Raw genomic sequence first — 15,193 nt, 5'->3', positions numbered from 1 at the left:
AAATCTATAAGAAAATGATAAAAAAATGGTAAGAAGAAAAGATGTTTCTTATTCTCTTATGTGTATATTACATCAGTCATGTATAGGAAATATATAGGGAGTTTCTCTCTCCCAAATTACAATCTAATTAGGTAGGATACTAATCATGAGATTCTATAATTATTAAATTAATTGCATATAATTGGTACAATATCGTCAAATATTGCATACAATAATTGCATATAATTTTATAATTATTATTTCCTTAATACTCCCCCTCAAGTTGGTAGGTGAAGATCAAGAACCCCCAACTTGTGTCGTAGCGTCAAAAATCGTTCCTTGCCCAATGCCTTCGTAAAAATATCTGCGAGCTGATACTGTGTCGGTACATATGAAGGACTGATTATCCCAGCTTGTAATTTTTCTCGCACAATGTGGCAGTCTATCTCAATGTGTTTTGTGCGTTCATGAAATACTGGGTTTGCTGCTATATGTAATGCCGCTTGATTGTCACAGAAAAGTTGAACTGGCAAGTTACATGACACCTTTAAATCCTGCAACAGATATCGCAACCAAACTATCTCCAAACAAGTATTGGCCATTGCGCGGTATTCTGCTTCCGCTGATGATCTTGATACGTTTGTCTGTTTTTTTGACTTCCATGAGATAATAGATGAACCAAGAAAAATGCAATATCCAGATACTGATCTCCGAGTTGTCTGACAACCTCCCCAGTCTGAGTCGCAATAAGCTGTCAATGTCAGATTGTTTTCGGATGGCAATAACAATCCTTGTCCTGGTGATCCTTTGATGTACTTTAGGACTCGAATTGCGGCATCCCAATGAGGTTTCCGTGGATCCTGTATATATTGACTTAGGGTCCGAACCGAAAATACTATGTCAGGCCGAGTAACCGTGAGGTATATCAGTCGTCCCACGAGTCGCCTGTATTTGACTGGATCCTTTAATAACTCTCCATCGTCTGGTGTGAGTTTTAGGTATTGTTCCATTGGAAATTTGTCTGGACGAGCACCTGTGAGTCCCGTATCCTGCAAAATATCAAGCGCATATTTTCTTTGGGACATGTAAATACCAGCTTTGGAACGGGAAAATTCAATCCCTAGAAAATATTTTAGGTCTCCAAGATCTTTAATGCGAAATTGTTGTAATAAACAATCTTTAACACGCTGAATTTCTGTCAAATCATTTCCTGTCAGAAGAATATCATCCACATAAATCAAAAGGGCAGTAAATGATGAGTTATTTTGTCTTGTGAATAGAGAGTAATCTGTCTTGGACTGTTGAAATCCTACAGATTTAATCACATGAGAAAATGTTGAAAACCATGTTCGAGATGCTTGTTTGAGACCATAAAGGGATTTGTTGAGTCGACATACAATGTTCTCCCCCTGTCGATGATGTCCGGGTGGCAAGTCCATGTAAATAATTTCATGCAATGTGCCATGTAAGAAGGCATTTTGCACATCTAGCTGGTGAGTAAACCAATTTCTGGCTGCTGCAATGGTGAGGAGACACCTCAAAGTTGTTAATTTTGCTGTTGGTGAAAAAGTTTCAGAATAGTCGACACCTTCAATCTGAGTGTACCCCTTTGCGACAAGGCGCGCCTTATATCTGTCGACGCTACCATCTGAGTTGTACTTTATTTTATAAACCCATTTGCATCCGATGGGTTTCTGTCCAGCGGGTAACGATGTCAAGGTCCACGTTTGATTTAGCTGCAAGGCGGAAAGCTCTTCGTCCATTGCTTTTTGCCAATTTGGATCAAGGATAGCTTGAGCATAAGTGTGAGGTTCTTTGGTGGCTGTGATGTTAGCAAGATATGCACTATGTGTAGAAGAAAATCGTGAATTAGAAAGAAAATGATGCATAGGATACCTGGTTCCATTCTGTCGGTCTTGGGCAGTGGTCGAATGATTGGCTTGGGATCCCGTTACGTAGTCTTGAAGCCAGGAAGGTTGGGTTGATGTGCGACTGGATCGTCGAACAGGAAGGTCGGTTGGAGAAGGTTTGGTAATGGGTGTTAAACTTCTTGGCATGGGAGAAGAAGGTTGGTCTACTGGAGGTTCAGGTGTATTATGACGAGTAGGAGAAGAAGGTTGGTTTGATGGAGGTTCAGGTGCATTGTGACGAGTAGGAGAAGAGGGTTGGTTTGATGGAGGTTCAGGTGTATTGTGACGAGTAGGAGAAAAAGGTTGGTTTGATGGAGGTTCAGGTGCATTGTGATGAGTAAGAGAAGAAGGTTGATCGAGTGAATGTTGGACAGGAGTGGGTAAGTCAATGTCAATAGTGGGCAAAATACCTTGTAATGGAGGTGAGGATTGTGTCTGTGACTGTTGGCAGAATGGGAAAACACTTTCATGGAAGATGACATCCCGACTTGTAAAAAAAGTGCCTGCATCTATATCAAATAATTTGTATGCTTTTTGACTGTGAGGATAACCAATGAAGATGCATTGTCGGGCACGCGGATCAAATTTTTGCTTAGGTGAAACAACAGTTGCGTAACAAAGGCAACCAAAAGTTTTTAGGTGAGAAAGTGAAGGTGGTTGATTATATAGTAGCTCAAAAGGTGATTTATTTTTTAGTAAAGGTGATGGCAAGCGATTAATGATATATGTGGCGGTTAAAACGCATTCTCCCCAAAATTCTAATGGTAAATTGGACTGAAATAGGAGGGCTCGTGGTGTGTTTAAAACATGTCTATGTTTGCGTTCTACTACCCCATTTTGTTGAGGAGTGTAAACGCAAGTGCGTTGACATTCAATACCTTTTTTGAGAAAAAAATCATACATTGAAATAAATTCCAGTCCGTTGTCAACACGGATGGTTTTAATAGATGCCTGAAATTGATTTTGTGCAAATGTAATGAATGACTCTAAGAGATGTTGGGTTTCAGATTTGTGATTCATAAGAAATAGCCAAGTACATCTAGTATAGTCATCGACTATAGTGAGAAAAAAACGTTTTCCAAAATGAGTTGGGGTTTTATGAGGACCCCAAATGTCACAATGCAATAGATTAAATGGAGAATGAGATTTTATTGTGCTTAAAGGAAAGGGTAGCCTTGTCTGTTTAGCTTTGGGACAAATACTACAATGATTATGAATGGGAATGAGATTTTTACTGATAGGGATAGGTAGTAGGGAAGATACAAGTTGTAGACACGCTGGAGAAGGATTTCCAAGGCGCTTATGCCATAAATCAGGATCGGTCGATATTTGAGATGCGTGGGCTTGGTTTGGAAGAGGGGACATGTAGTATAAGCCTGCGTGTTGTTTACCCGAGCCAATCATCCTCCCTGTAGCCAAGTCCTGTAAAACGCAACCATGTGGAGTAAAAACGACACAACAATTTAGTGAACTGGTTATCTTACTAATGGACATGAGATTTAAATTAAAAGAAGGAACACAAAGAACATCTTTGAGAGTGATTTTGTCATTGAATTTAATTGTGCCTGTAGATGAGATGGGCGCAGTTGAGCCTGTGGGCAGATTAACATTTGAAATAAATGATGATGAAGTGTGTGTGAAAAATTGTGAATCAGATGCAATGTGATGGGTTGCTCCGCTATCCAAAATCCATGGTTTCGTAAAAGCAGAATTAGAAGAGGAGTTATGGGCAAGCAGACCTGCAGAGCTAACAAACGTGTCACTTTTACCGTTATTGTTGAGCGAGTAAATAGCCCTTGCCAATTGTTGAATTTGTTCGGCACTGAAGTGTTGTACGAGGTTTCTATCGGACTCGTTACTGATGCCTTCTTTGCCAGACATGATTTTTTATTTAGGGGATAAAAATGGAGAGGCTGTCCGGGCACCAAGATCGGTGCTCTGATACCATATAAGAAAATGATAAAAAAATGGTAAGAAGAAAAGATGTTTCTTATTCTCTTATGTGTATATTACATCAATCATGTATAGGAAATATATAGGGAGTTTCTCTCTCCCAAATTACAATGTAATTAGGTAGGATACTAATCATGAGATTCTATAATTATTAAATTAATTGCATATAATTGGTACAATATCGTCAAATATTGCATACAATAATTGCATATAATTTTATAATTATTATTTCCTTAATAAAATCGATGTTGCACTTACCTTCAAAGTCAAAGGAAAAAGTGGTTTGAGTTCACATTCTCTCCACCTTAAAGCAAATTTGCTTTAGAAATTTTATTCTGCGATGTGTTGAAGTTCTAAATTAGTTTATAAATTATATTATTTTGTTAAATAGTTAAATGATATCTAATTTAGTTACTATAACAACTAATTATTTTTTGTCTCTAAAATTGGTTTCTATTTCATGTTTGTCTTGTAGTGTTCATTGATAACGAAACATCAACGGAACATTAGTCCTACTAGTAAACGCAACACAAACCAAGACAAAATCACATTTAAGTCAGACATTAGTAAGCCCTATCTTTTGAGTTTCTCCATAGCATGTATAACTCCATAAAATTCAACAACCATAGCAGTTTGAACTTAAAACGCAAAGAAAACACCAATAAATTCTTCCATACTCCCACGGAAAATACCTCCACAAGTAGCAAGACGAGATATCCCAGCAGCCTCATCAGTGTTAATTTTAACCCAGCCTGATGAAGGAAACAATACAAAAAATTTGTTATTTACATACAAATTATTACATACAGATTCAAAACTAATTAATTCCTGACCAAAAAGATGAGGATTTATAAACCATTATAAACTCGTATTGCTCAACTTGCTTAAAAAGTGAAACATACCATTTATATATATTAAAGCTATAAGCTAGAAATCCATTAATCATCATATTCACAAACTGAATCTGACTCATCATACTAAGAGATTTAACTTTTCAAGATGTTAGCTTCAATTTGACTTTATCAATCAAATGTTAAAAAAATCGACACTTTTATTTTTTTGGGTGTCAAAGTATCATTACAGTAAAATTAAAACATTGGCAATAATATATCAAATAAAGGAAGAAAGATATTTTCAAGTCACTCAATATACACTGGTGCAGAAACATAAAACAAGTGCGGCTATTTCGAATTTATAAATGCGGTTTTATAGCCGCATTTGATCAACACGCACTTGTAAATCAAGAAATACAAATGCGGCTATATAGTCGCATTTATAAATACAATTTACAAGTGCAGCTATTTGTTTTAGCCGCATTTGTATATGCCAAATCATTAAAAAAAATTAAAAATTTTAAAACATCGTCAATCTTGTGTGAAGGCAACGTTGATGACGAGTCACGGGAGCGCCAACAACGGCGGCGACAGCAAAAGCGGCGACGGACAGGGAAGCAGCGACGAAGCAAACCAAAAAACCCACAAGAACCCACGAAGACAATGAAAGAGTATTGAGCAATGCAAGAAACCAAACAATGTAAGAAAAACGAATGTCAGCCAACGAAACAGTGCTTCGAGACCACCAATGCAAGGAAAAAAAACATATATTAGAAAAACGAAAACATCTATGCATATATTTGTGAAGATGAAGAGGAAGAAAGAGAGCTCAAGAAACTTACATTGACACAAATGGAATGCAGATGCAGTAGAAGAAGACGAACTTAGAGTGCGAACGCAAAACGAAGACAAAGACGAGAAAAAAAGAATGAAGAATAATATATAGATAGTTATACTATTGGAGTTTGATGTCTATAACAATTTAGAGTTAATTAAGAGCTCTCAAGGATGACAAAAAATATTATATTATTTCTCTAATGTTCTTGAAAGTGTAAAATTCACATTTTTTTAATGTTGAAGAATATTGATAAATTTATACCTTGATAAATATATTAATTTAATTAATATATTGCTAACTTAGTTTTTGAACCTATAGAGTCACGTAAAAATAACTTATATAATCACATAATAAATAAATGTTCTAATATTTGTTAAATAAATTAATATTGGTTATTAAATTTAATGGGATGAAGTAAATGATTAATTTTAAGTTAAATATTGTTATATTATTTTATAGTAATTAAAATATAAATAATATAAAGGTGAAAACCAAAAAATACTTTGATTGAAAGTTGTTCAAATTTTGAAATCACTAATCCCCTGTTTGCTTCTATGGATGTACTGTTCACAGGCAAAGAAGTGAGGGAATATCAGCTATTTGGATCTATGGTTGTGTGAGGAAGAGAGGGAGAGGACATACCTGTGAAGAGTAAATATCCTCTCCTCTCAAAATGAAGAGATGTAGAGGGAAAGTCATGTCAGCATCCCTTATTTCCAAATTTACCCTCGTTTAAATGTGTCACAATGCTTCATTTGAATGTATTAGTATTTAATTTTTTTTATTGTACAATGTTTAAAATATATATATATATATGTAATATTTAAAAAAAAAAGAAACAAATCATCATAAATTTTAAGGAAGTTTTAAGTTTGTTTATTATTTTATAAAATATAAATTATGTAAATAATGATAAACCAATATAAAAAAAATTATAGTTAAATAAAATCTTCCATTTATATATTAGTTATTAGAGTAAATTAAGTTATACATATTTTTCAAGTTCTAATAAGATATTTTATTAAATGTGGTTGGATTTAGTTTTGTTTAAAGAAAAGAATATACTATATCTAATTAACATTGAAAATATTACATGGATTGGATCATGAGCATCACCAATACTAAGCATTTTTCATTTTATTTTATCTTTATCTTTATTTTTTATTCTAATTTTTTATGAAATATTTTTCTATGGTTAATTAAGGTATATTTTTGTTGTTGTAGTATTTTTTAGATTGCTTTATTGTGAGATTTTTTAATATTAAAAAATAGTAACTTTCTATTGATATAAAATGTGATTTATTTTCTAATTTTATAGTATATGTTTAATATTTAAAGAAATTATTTGAAGTTATATTTTTATTTAATTTTTTGTAGTATTTATATTAATATATTTCTGTGTATGGTTATTATGTTTATGAGTTATAATTTATTTATCATAATTTTTATGATTTTTTTCTATTGTTAATTATGTTATATTTTTTTAGCATTTTTTATTTTTCATTACTACATGGTTTTTACTTTTAAAAAATAATATTTTTTATTTATATAAGATTTGATTTATTTTTCAATTTTATAGCACATGTTTAATATTTTAAAGAAATTACTTGAAGTTCTGTTTTTATTCAATTTGTTGAATACATATTTTTTTCTAATTATAATTTTTATATTATACATATTTACATTTAACATATATTTTTTTTCTATTTATAATTTTTAAATCTACGAAATATGTGAAAGTTATTATTTTTAAACAAAAACAACTCATTTTATTATTAATTTTTTTAATTGACAAGGGTAAATCTGTAAAGTAACATTTCACACCTTTAAAAAAAATTAAAATCCTCTCACAACCATCACATCACTCACAAACTCCTATAAACTTTCCTCACACATCCACCCTAACATACCACAATCCAAACACTCACACTTTCCTCACACATCCACTCCCTCAAATCTTCACACATTCTCTCTCTAATCCAAACAGAGCCTAAGACTTTGTTTGGATTAGAGGTTGTGGGTGAGTGGAAAGTTGAGGGTGTGGGTGAGTGGAAGTGTGGAAAAAGTTGAGGGTGTTTGGATTGGGAGATGTTAGAGTGGATATGTGAAGAAAGTTTATTGAAAAATGTGAATGATGTGATAGTTGTGGGAGTATTTTAATATATTTTGAATAGTGTAAATTGTAAGATTACAAATTTACCCTTGTATATAAATAAATAGGAAAATGAAATATTAATGTTAAATTTTTGTTAGTAGATAATTTTAATATTATTAATGATTATTTAATAAATTTTATGTTATATAAATATATAATTTTTATTAATTTTGATTTTGATTACTATTAATAATAACATTAATATAATTTAAGAAAATATGTCATGAACATTAATTAGTTGCAAAAATATATAAAGTTATTGCATTTGATGTAGAGAGAGATAAATACATGTTAATTTGAAATTATGCAAATTATTACAATATTTTTTATAATTTTTTTAATTTTAACATTAATAAATTATGTTAAATCTACAAAAATTAAAATCCTAAACATTATAAATTTTGAATTCCATTTTGTCAAAATAAATTTTTTAAATAAAAATTTCTATTTTTTATAAACAATTCATTTTTTTAAAAATAATTACTTTCTACATTTATTATTAAAAAATCAGATTTCTTTTCAAAAGTTTGACTATTTTTTTAATTAATACAACATTTTTTATAAAGTTTTTAATTATAACATGAACAATTTATGTCAGATATAAAAAAATCCTACAAATTTTTAATTCCATTCTGTAAACATATTCATTTTTAATTCCATTATGTAAACATATTCATTTTAAAAGATAATAGTTATCTACATTTATTAATATAAATTGAAATTTCTTATCTAAACTTTTTCTGCTTTCTTAACTTACTAAAACATTTATTTTGATTTTGTAATTTATAATATTAATTTATAAAAATCCTACCCATTACAAATTTCTATTTGCAGTTGTAAAAATATTCAGTTTAAATAAATAAATTTTTTTCTTATAAATAATTAAATGTTATAAAAAAATGACTACAACATTTTTTTAATGTTTTTAATGATAACATTAATAATTTATGTCAAATCTAAAAAAAAAATTAACTAAACATTATAAATTTTTATTTCCGTACTGTAAAAATATTATTTAGAAATAAAAATTTACTTTTATAAAACAATTTAATTTTTAAAAACTAATAACTATCTACATTTATTATTAGAAATTCAAATTTTTTTCTCTAAACTTTTTTGCCTTTTTAACATTAAAATTACTATAACATTAAAATAAATAAATAAATAATTAAAAAACCTGAATAGAATGGAGACCCTGTGATTTATGGTGGCATTTATGGTGGCATGTAGGAGAAAAGAGAAAAGAAGGGTAGAAAAGTAATATTTTACATCTGATGTGGCACTTGCTATGCACTCTCTCCTTTCTCTTTATTTTGGAGAAGATGCAATATGTCCTCCACTTTACCTGCAGTCTCTCCCTCACCCACATACATAACTAGAAGCAAACGGGGTGGTACTGTGACTTCCGTCGTCGCAAACAGTACCACCCCTAGAAGCAAACGGTACTTAAGGGTCTGTTTGTATCGAGACGCAGAAAAACGAAGAATGGAGGAGAGCAGAGAAAGTTGGAAAAACGAAAAGAAAAAAAGTAAAAATACGAAAAACAATGCAATTTTTATGTTTTAAATTTTTTTCTTTTTCTATGAGAAGATTTGTAGAGAAAGATGACTTGACATTATTTTTTTTAAATTAATAAATTATATATGATTATCAATGTAAACTATATTTTAATATATATAACACTTTTATTAATTATTAATATTAATTTTCATATTATAATAAAATAAATAATAAATAAAATATTAATTTTAATTATTAAGACATACTTTTATTTTATTTAATATTTTATTTTAAATTATTTTAATTCTAATATATATTTTTAAATTCTTTTATAATAAATTTTTTAATAATTTCTTTTTAAATTTATTATTTATCAAATTTGTAAACTTACATTTTATACATTTTAAAAAATTAAAAAAAAAAATCAATATCACATCAATTATAAACTTCAATAAAGTTTTATCACAAATCTACTCTAATATACTCCAATCTAAACAACCTCATTTTCCTTTCAAATCATTTTAAATCTTTTCCCTCAAATCCCCTCCCCAATCCAAACACACCATAAATAATAAAAGAATAAAAGGTAATACATACAAATTAGTTAGAAATTATATTGTAAGTTTTAATTTTGATGAAGGTTGATTTTCTTCAATTATAAAAGTTACCGAGAGGTTACATATTTGGCACAATTATTACATCTCCTCTCATGGAATATAAATACCAAAATATGTTAAGATATAAGTCTTTATGTTATTCAATAATGTGGATAGTTCAAATAATGTACAATAAAAAATATATTTATAATTGTGATATGACAAAATATAATTTCAAAATGAATCATTTTTTCCAAATAAAATATTTATTTAAAAAATATTTTTTTAACGTTAATCGGTATGAGTGTGGGTTAAGTAACATGACAGTTATTAGCGTGGCCCACACAAGGCCAAAGTCCTAAACCAAACTTAATGGAAACCAAAACAAGTTCAAAGTCTGGGCTCAGCAGCCGGATGTTCACATTCAGAAGTTTTTTTTAAAAAAAAATGGGTCAAAAAGATAGATTCAAATAATTCAATAACCTCTTTAAAATTCAAATAATTCAATTATTTTTTGAGAAAAAATAAAAGGAACTGAAAGTGATTTTTGAAAATATTCTATTCACTTAAAAATATTTTGTATTATTTAGGTTAGGTTTGGCATGTTGTTTAACTAGTTTATAACTTTTTTATTTTATTGTTTGATTTTACAAGTTTTATTAAGTAATTTGTAACGCGTTTTCTTTTACAATTTTAGCCTATAACAGGTACCTTTTATATTAAGTTTTAATTTTAATCTTATAAGCCAAGATTTTAGTATATTACTTCTTTATGACTTTACCATTTTTACTTTTTTACATAGATCAGTAGATATTCTTTTCTTTTTTTACCAAATAAGATATTAAAAATGAAAAAAAAAAGTATTTTTTATTATTATTTGGATAATTTTATATTATATTTTCATTTTGATTATTATATTATTTATAATATTTATTTTACTATTTCAAACTTATAATTCGATATATTAATATTGGTAAACTGACTTGTTTTTTTTTTATATTATATCATGTAGTTTAATCAGGACATTTTTATATTATTTTAAACGTTATATTTTAGGATATTTTAACTCTTACATTAACTAAACTAATAATGAATGTATTCGTCCATTTTTAAACATGTATTTTTGTTTTATTTTGAATGCGAATAGAAGTATTGTAAGATATGAGATTCATGGTAAATATACAATATGAAGAAATATATAAAAATAAAAAAATTATCTATAAATAATAGTTATAAAAATTTTAATTCAAAATATATTTTATCAATCAAATTAATATATATATATATATATATATAAACACGTAAATATACCATTTTATATTTATTTATCTACTTTAACTGATAATTTCATCAAATACTTGTAATTTAATAAATTAATTTAATAACTTCTCATTACTAATTAGTAGTTAACTTGCTACTTATAGTTATCAACTTTTATTTATTAAATAAATTTTCAGCTTTCATTTTCACCTAATTTTATAAAAAATTATATATATATATATCATATTTTTCTTTCTTTTGATCACGAGAAGTCAAGGTACCCGACAAAGTAAGTTCAGTTTTATAAATAACATTAATTATTACTATTATTATTATTAATAAAATTAATATTAACAAGTATTCTTACACCACCGTTGAACAATGTTAGATTTTCTCTATCAAGTTTTTAGTCTTTTCGATTATTCGATTTTTCAACTCTTTATCTTTAGATATTTTAGGGATGGATATCTGTAAAAACATTTTCATATTCAAATCAACGGTAAATATATATAAATCTCAAATATTATAGTAAAAAAATTATTATTTTTTTCTTTTAAGTTTTATTTTATTTATAGTACTCTTAGAGACATGAAGACTATCCCAAACCCATAAAAATGTAATACTTTCCTGATTCTATTTAAAGAGTGGTTAATTATTTATACTGATTTATGTCATTGTATATGAAAACCGAATCCTCTCTTGACATGATTCATAGACATGCCAAATGACCGAGATAGCGAGAATATCATTCCAATACTCGACACTACTCTATAATAATTATAAGAAAAAATTCTTATGTAATAGTTAAATGTTTTCCTTTCACTTATGAGATTTGGATTTGACTGATCGCTGTCCTTGTTATCTCTCATAAATTGTCTTCCACCTTCCGAACTCTTCCATACTTTTGAATGAATGTTGACGAGCGATTAGTTTTGGTTGTATCTCTCATCTGATCATAGTAGCTTTGATATTAATTAATGCATGGCATCCTTAGGAATAGGGTTTTTAGGTAGTGTGTGGTGGGGCCAAGAAATTGGAGTTTTGACGCAATGGAGGGAGGGCACACATAGCAGTAGGCATAGGTAGCAGCAGCTACCCTTTGGGTTACATATTCTGAATTCTTGAGTCCGGATGAGTGAGTGAGTGAATGTGAATGTGTATGTGTGTGAGAGTGTATTGCATTTATGAGGTGTCTTGTTTTGGTAAGACCGCAATAAAGAGTGGCAGCGGCGAGTCTTCCATATCACCCTTCTCCACCTCATCATTTCATCATGTTACTCCTGAATTTTACTGCTCTCTTTTCTCCCCTCCCGTCATATCAAATCAACCCTCTCACTCTCCTTCTTTTGCCTAATCATTCCCAACTTCTCTCTCCTTCACACACAACCACTTCTCTTCTCCACACACAAAAGACTTTCTTTACCTCCTCTTTTCCCACTCATGCACACCACAAGGAACTACTTTTATTTCATCCTATTCATTGCAGAAGACTATCATTAAACTCAAAATGTCATCAATTTTATTTTAAAATTTAGATAGTTAATAATTGTTATTTTTAATTTTAATTTTGAATATTCTTTACATTATAATTTTAAATATAATTTATAATATAATTTTTATTAAAGGGAAAATTTGATAAGTCTATTTGTAAGACTATTTAGAAAATTATATTTTTATTTGAAATAAAGATATATTTTCTATTCACAAATTAGTATCAGATAAAGTAATTTAAATTTTATCTTAATGAAAGTTTGTTGTTCTATCAGATGGTTTTCGACCACCCATAAATATATAATTTCACGCATGAGTTGGTAGTCTCGGCATGAGGTAGGTGTGAGATTCCATATCAACTAGAAATTAGAATATTTCATAGTATATAAGTAGATGCAAATATCACCTTGTAAGTCAGTTTTATGAGTTAGGCTTAAAGTCCACTTTTCGATTTGGTATCAAAGTCATTCGAAATCTATCATAACAAGAATTTGAAATGACAAACTTAAGATTGATGAAGTATTTTCTTGACCCTGAGATTAGAAGAGGAGATTTGAATTTTTTGTGTCACAAGAAGCATATGCAAAGGATATTTTAAAGAAAAACAAGATGGAAGATTGTAATCCGATAACAACACCAATGGAGCTCGGTATAAACTCTCTAAATTTGAGGGAAGATACCAAGTGAGTACCGTAGTCTAATACGAAGTCTACAATAAAAGTGTAGCAAGATACATGTTTTACATAGGGAATACAATATCCACATGGCTCTCGAAGAAGTCGCCAATAATTTTGTCAACATGTGAGGTGGAATATGTTGCAGCATCTTAGTGTGTGTCACGCGATTTGGTTCAGAAATTTATTATGTAATTTAAATTTGCAACAAGTTGACAACAAATCAACTATTGAATTGATAAATAATCCAATCCATCATGAAAGGAGTAAGCATATTGAAAAGTCTATTAAAAAACTATTTATAGAGATTATATTCTTATTTAAAAAACAACAGTGAAATAAAGATATATCATTTGTTCACAATAAATACCTTCAAATATTACTTATAAAACTATTAGGAACACTATTAGTAAGTGTTCTCGCTTATATTTTTTTTTCTTTAGGTTATAGACTGATTAATTTTTCGTTTAAATCAGTCCAATAAAATTTGATTCTTATTTTATTTTAATGATGTTTTTATAGATGATTCAAGAATAAAATCTGGAAAATTCACGTAACAATAAAAGAAATTGATTATAATTTGGGGCATTAGTTGTGAGTTTTTGCTAGAATTTCGGTATTAGTGGATTGTTATTCGATGAATATAGTTGAGATTCGGGTCTTCTCACAACCAAGTTGCCGGATCTTCTAAGGGTTGAGATGTTGGGTCTCCCAGGGGTCGAGCTATCAGGTCTCTCATGGCAAATTCCAACACACTCCACTAATGTTGAGACCTCCAAATACGTTACTAAATATATTTATAAATAGTCTGATAGTGACCTGATAGACCCAACATGAATTTAAATGATTTTGATTAAAAAGTGAACTTTAAAGATAATTGAATTTTATAAAAAATGTTTATAAAGTAAAATTTACAATCCATTATATATTATTAAATGTCTTTATTTTTAATTAATTAATATGAAATCTCTAAACAATTTTTCAGATATTACACGTAGGTTTTTAGACTATTAATAAGGTTTTCAGACTATTAATAAGAAGTTATAACCTATATATCAACTTTCTTTTTCTAATGTTGAAGTAAAAAATAAGTTACTACTTAAATGTGAAAAGGATGCGATCTTTCCCTTTTCTCAATCTAATAAAAGTCCCAAAAGTCACAAAAGAGTTACTCGTTAACTTCCCCATTTCATCCTACTTATAGTCTTCGGTTATATGATAGAATTTCGTGGTATTCTTTTTTGTCAAGTATAAGAATTATTGTTCATGAAAGACTCGGTCATGTTTTAAATTGTGTCCCTCAGATAATTTAATTTATATCTGGTACGAATTTAGTGTGTGGTCTCGCAGTTAATATTTTTATAAGTTAATTTCTTTTTTGATTGTAATTGCTTTAAAAATTATACAGAATACAATTTTTGTTTACAATAATATAAAATTTTCAATTAATTAAATTTAAGTATTCTAAAAAATTAAATATGTTTAACTGAGTCTTTCCTAAATTCAAAATAATTTTTTTCTGTTTAACTATTTTTTTCGTTTGATTTTTCTTGGCAGTAAAATTATATAATTTTTATTTTTATTTTTTTTATCTCTATCTTGCTCGTCAACTAGTTTTTTTCCCCTTCAAGTGTTGTCTAGTTCACATGTGAATTTTCTCTTTCTCTCTTCAAAAATAAGTTAACTACCAACTAGAAAATTTTGAAGAAAAAAAATGTTAATATATAGATTAAACAAATGTCAAATTAAAAATTTGAAGAAAAAAATAAGCTAATAGAAAGATTAAACAAATGTCAAATCAAAGTACTTATATAAAATATTTGAAATATTCAATAAAATAAAAATATATAAAGTATTTAAACTTCATTAAATTTAATTTTATATGAGTTTTCCATTAATAATAGGAAAATAAAATAATAAATTAGAAAGTGAGGGGGAGGAGATAAAAAAAATGAAAGGAGGTTCCAAATTTAGGAAGCAGAAGATAATAGCAATAGAACGTAA

Source organism: Phaseolus vulgaris, chromosome 1 (genome assembly GCF_051622355.1).
Source record: "Phaseolus vulgaris cultivar YP4 chromosome 1, ASM5162235v1, whole genome shotgun sequence".
NCBI classification, from domain to species: Eukaryota; Viridiplantae; Streptophyta; class Magnoliopsida; order Fabales; family Fabaceae; genus Phaseolus; species Phaseolus vulgaris.
This window is presented reverse-complemented; position numbering follows the sequence as displayed.